This window comes from Eschscholzia californica, unplaced genomic scaffold (assembly GCF_041429995.1).
Source record: "Eschscholzia californica isolate CP2 unplaced genomic scaffold, dmEscCali1.0.p SCAF_1, whole genome shotgun sequence".
Classification (NCBI taxonomy): domain Eukaryota; kingdom Viridiplantae; phylum Streptophyta; class Magnoliopsida; order Ranunculales; family Papaveraceae; genus Eschscholzia; species Eschscholzia californica.
In genome coordinates, this window is record NW_028238198.1 from 86423649 (window position 1) to 86429368 (window position 5720).

A 5720-nucleotide genomic window follows, 5' to 3' on the forward strand; every position below is an offset into this window, starting at 1 on the left:
AACTAATAAATTTTTTGCTCTCTCAATAAAATAATAACTAATTAAAATCTCTCTCAAGTGGTTTAGGGCACGAGATATACCGTAGTATATATATACTCATGCATCTACACCATTCTAAAATCTCATGATCCTGATATGGATATCCACTGAGAGATGATTAATACTTGTCGTGTTCCTAATTTTATTTGAGATACCAAGTTTCCTTATAGCCCATGTAGCCCTGTAGCATGGGTGCCTCTAAAATTTGTCCCATCTTTTCGCTTTTAGCCCAACTCTCCCTTGGCACACTCCGTGGGCATCGGACATAGCATACTGAGATTGGGCCAGTTAGACTGGATCTAATCCGTATTCTTCAACCTCATTACAAATTTGGCCCAGCCCAAGGCCCTCACACTAATTTTTATTTCTTAGTTACTCAAAATTCACGGAGATATTAGTTGAGAAAATATCTGAATGATAGCCTGGTTGCATTTGTTGAGAAAAACGTATTTGGTACTATAGATAATGAAGTTATCCAAGGTTTTAAAGGGATGAAAATTCGTCTAAGACAGTTATATATGTGTATGTATTTGAGATTATTTTTTATTTTTGAGTAACTACCCTTAAATTGTGCCCCATCCCCAAAAAAAAAAAATTGGGCTCCCCACATTTTTTTCGGTAAGGTTAATTCTAACCAATTTCAACCACTTCCGTCAACCTTGTCAATGCCGATTTCAAGAAAAGGGTCTCCGAGTTAGCGAAGAAAGAGTAATGGTTGACTCACCACCCGAGTTTCCAGTTGATACAATTCAAGTCCGAATCTCAAATGTTTAATCCAAATTTGCTAGCGCTAATTTGGAAAATGGTGAGAAAACCATCGAAGGAAAACTAAAAGGAGGAAAAGCACACTTGACTTGTTCAACAAAAAAAAAACCCCACACTTGACTTGTGTGGGATCATTCAGTGTCCATGTAAGTCTAGAAGAAAACTTAATTTTGTGTAAGCAAGAAGATCGACCTAGTATGATTGTACAAGTTGGAAGTATTCTTAGTGAACAAAATGTTAATGTATGAGTCTTGGTAGAGTTGGTGCAAGAAAACAAGCTATTATGGCAATTGGAGTAGACGAAGAACCCGATAAGGATACTCTTAAGCGTATTGGAGAGGTTCAAGCGATCAAAGAATTTGTCTTCCTCGATCTATGATGGTTCTAATTCTAATCTCATGAAATCCGGGTAATTTCTGTACTCTTTCTGCTTGATGGTTAAGTAATTTAGACATATTACTACAAGTACTACTACAAGTACTACTACAGCTACTACTAAGTATGGTCGCCCTGCTATGGGAATAAGGTTTTATGTAGGCCAGGTGAAATTTGTTTTTGTTCCAAATTTATATAGTAGGTGGTGGCATTGCCTCGTTCGTGTTTGCATGACCTTTTGTTTTTCGTTGTTGTTATTGGGTTTGTAAAATGTAGAACCCTAATCATCTCGATATTATAGGCTTTCTATTATAAGCTTTTTCATTGTTTTTCGAGTAATATGATCTATGGAAAAGAAATGTTGTAGTATTTGAAAATGTTATCTCATTATGTTTCATTCAGCATTTGGATTTAATGTTCTGTTGTTGCATCTCTCTCTATAGACTCTCTCTCTCTCTCTCTCTCTCTACACAATAAAAGATGGTTAGGAAGAAACAAAATCCTTGAACAAGAAGTACTGTTATTGCATTGAGTTCATCAAATAAGTAATGTAGAAGATCAACACAATTAAACAATACTCAAAAAAAGATCAAAAACTAACAAACTAAAGAAAAAACAAAATTACAGTTCTTCAATGGACTAGTGGCAGCAAAATCTAATAACTCTTCAAGAAAGACAGACAGAGACTAATCAAACATAGAAACCCATCACTTAGAAATCAATATGAACTCTTGGAATCCCAAACTAGCTAGATCCTTCAAAGGCACAGCAAAAAGATAAGCACAACCCACTTTAATTTGCATTCTTATATCTGATCAGATTTGATGAACTGACTCCTCATTTCAACAATAAAAAAGAAGATTTCCTGACTCCATAGATGAACGGTCTTCCTGCTCTATTAATATGTGCCACAAATTTCATGCTGAAGAATCAAATGATAATACGAAGTAAGGGAAGACTCGAAAAGAAAGAACGATTATCTGACTAAATAGATCTTCATGCTGAAGAATCAAATGACTGTTCGTAATTCCCTCGTATCTGATGTCTGATAAGGTGTACTTGGAGATGAATCTTGATGGCCTTTATGAATCTTGGAGATTAATCTTGATGGCCATAAACAGAGAAATTGAAAAGATACCCAATTCCATTATTATTATAAAGATCAGGATGAGTTATTTCAGAGTTGTCAAGTGTGTAATTTGATTTCTTCAAAACTAACAAAAAAACAAAAAATAGGAGGGAGAGAGAGAGAAAGAGAGACTGACTAGAAAGTAGAAAACCACACTCATTGATCATAATCTTTGTATTTAGCCTTGATTGCTGTCATTCTTTCAAACTTAATTTCTTTACTAGTCTTCTTTTCTGAAATTTGATCTTTCTTGCTCTCTTCTTTACAAGTTTTGGTGATCTTTACACTTTTCTTCAACTTTTTTCTTTCCATCAATTCTGTATATTCCAAAGCCATATCATCAATTCCTCTTTCTTTCTTCACCATTCTGGTTTACTTTTTGATAACTTTGTGAATCGATTCGTTCCTCACTCTACTCTTTATATACAAGTGTAAGTTTCTCAATCAATCTCTGGTTTTATTTCATCAATCCTTCTCTTTATATAGAAGAAGAGATGAGAGAGAAGGAAAATCAATTATTATAACAGAAAACTGTAAAAACAGAAAACTGAAAACTGAAAAAACAGAGAACAAGAAAGTTATAACTAACTTTCTTGTTTTCATCTCAGGTTGGCTGCCTTTAGAAGTAATACAAAGACCTTTTACAGTGTTGTATAAAACAGCATTCCTTAACTTTAATGGCCTAAAAGCAAAACTCAGTATATTATAAGCAAATATGCTGACAATCTAGTGATCGAACACTTGACCTTCACGCAAGATTTCTAATTTCGGACAATAAGCAAATACAATTAGATCTCCGAAAAACAAGAAATTTATATCACAATAATAAGAATTGCAATAACGATATTAGTAACAACAATAGATATATTATTAATAATGGTGATAAGAATCATAATAATGGTTGAATAACAATAAGCACAAATTACATAAGTAAAATCAAATTTTGGCGTGATCTTTTGACCAATTATCGTTCATATGGAAATTTATTTAATTAAATGTTTCTCGTATATAACTTGTTGCTACAATCAGTGGCGGATTCAAAAATTATTTTGAGGGGAGGCTAAATTGAAGAGACTTAAAATAAAACTTGATTAATTTCTAATATATGGTAAATAACTTTCTTTTAAATTGTCTCTAACTAAATTTGCATTACACCACCGTAAACTAACATTTATTTGAAGTGACGAAAAAGAAATAACATAACCTGGTGATGACTTTGTATGACTGATGGGCCTAAAAAGTTTCCTAAATAGGTCTACACCCGCAAGTGCACGGGTGTCAAGTTGTAATATTTCCGGTAAGACCGGTTCGTTCCTCAGAGACTAAGTTAAACTAAATTCTAACCTTAAAACTATAGAGATTTAAAAATTTGATTTTTGATTTTTTTAACGATTAAATAACAAAGTTCTTAATATCACGTAAATAAGTAATAACGGAGAACGGATGGATGGAGGAAAAGTCTAGGGTTTTGAATCTATTTTAATCATGCATAAACATCAATTTAAATCTATTACCTTTTGGTGACTAAACTAATAATCAATTCTTAAGGATTCTAACTATTATTTATCAACTATCAAGTATCCAATATTAAAGAACCTAATCTAAATATAATGGATCAAGACTAACGAAGTATAAATAATGAAAGACTTAAAAAGAAATTGAAATAAATCTAAGCACCTAAGTTGTCGAAATAATCATAATAATCATGCATAATACAAAAATGTCATCAAAACCCTAAACTAAGTGTTTAGCTACTGATCATAATCATGATGGGAGAGATAAAAAATTAATAAAATAAAGGAAAGATATGGAATCGGCAAAGAAACAACCTTTTTCTCGCGATTTTCCCTCTGCGCAGCCAAACAGACCCTTAAGGAAGGGATTTTTCTTCTGTTTTTCCTGTTTTCTGCCAAACAAACCCTTAAGGAAAATAATTTTCTCGTCTTCCTGGAAACGATTTCCTGGTGAGAAAATTATTTTCCTCACCTGTTTTCTCACCTTCTCCAATTCTCTTTCTCTCTCTACACTTTCTGTTTCTTCTTTATAAACTCTCTCTAACTTTTCTTTTCTATCTCTTGAACTTATTTAACCAGAAATAAGATTGAAACAAATCAAGATTTCTTTAAAACCGAAAGAAACAATCTCACTGTTAATCTCTCTCTCTCTCTACAATCTTTCTGTCTTCCTCTATAATCTCTCTCTCTCTCTCACTGAGAAACAAAAATAAAGATGGAAAAGAAAAAGAAAAGCAAATATGAAAGAAAGAAAATTAATGATAATCTCTTTCTCTCTAGCTCTCGGTTCTCTCTCTCTGTTTTCTCTTTCTCTCACTACAAATCTCTCTTTCTCTCTCTACACTGTTAATCCTTCCTTTCTCTCACAAAAAGGATAAGTTACAGGAGAAGAAGAAGAAGGATAGGTGATGATGAATGATCTTCTTTTCCTCTGTTTTTACTCGCCGTCCGAGATGTGATGTTTTCTGTTCTCCAAAACCGAGTATTGATTCTCCTCCTTCTCTTCTTTTTAGCCGTGGAGCGATATATCCCTCTCTCGATTTCTTTCCTTCTTTTCTCGGTCGATTTGTTTCCTTCTTCTCTCCTCTTTCTGTTTATAAGAAAAACCTTCTTTATTTCCTTCCCTCTCTGTTAAATCTTTCTTTGTTGGGTTGATTATATTACCCGTTAGATAGATAGAGACGAGAGAGAGAGAATATGAAATCCACCAATTGGGGTGTTTGAATTTTAGCTGCTAGTGGGAATGATTGGTTGCGTCACGGAGTAGCCAATTAATGACTCAACACGCATCAGAGACACCGGATCAAGAAGCGCGAGATCATCAGCCGTTAGATCGATTCTCGGGTCATAAGGAGTATGGTTGCATCTTGCGCTCTGGTACACATGATCACAGACTCCTAGAGAATCCCGAAATACACCCGTCATAGCCTGAGTAACACCCGTACGTAACCGAAATAAGCCCACTCACGTCCAGATTTGCGCCACATGTATCTGAATTTTCCATGATGCACTTTGGTCAAGTGACTTGACCAAAACTTTGACTTGCCACAACTTTCTCATCCGAACTCCTATTTGACTTCCGTTTTCGCCCACGGGTTCGTCTTAGACTCTACTTTCCATCCGAGCACTAATACTGATCATGAAATCAGAATCACAAAATGACCAAAATACCCCTAGTCTGCATTTCTCCGACTTTTATCCGTTTTGCACACATAACTCTGAAAAAGGTACCTGAGTAGAAAAAGAAGCAAATCATCAGAGTAACCGCTCGAACTGGACTAACTAACCCGAGTTAAGAGATTCAGATGGGACATTTTCATGTCTCATCAATGACCTTACTATTGCTAAGAGTACTTTCAAACATATATATCACCATGATGTTTATCGTTAATTTAGAC

General features: G+C 34.4%; 1 pseudogene; it reads left to right on the forward strand.

Annotated features, from left to right (window-relative positions):
* Positions 1-691: 691 nt before the first annotated feature.
* On the forward strand, positions 692-1183 carry LOC147570582 (D-3-phosphoglycerate dehydrogenase 2, chloroplastic pseudogene; annotated as a pseudogene).
* The last annotated feature ends 4537 nt before the right edge of the window (positions 1184-5720 follow it).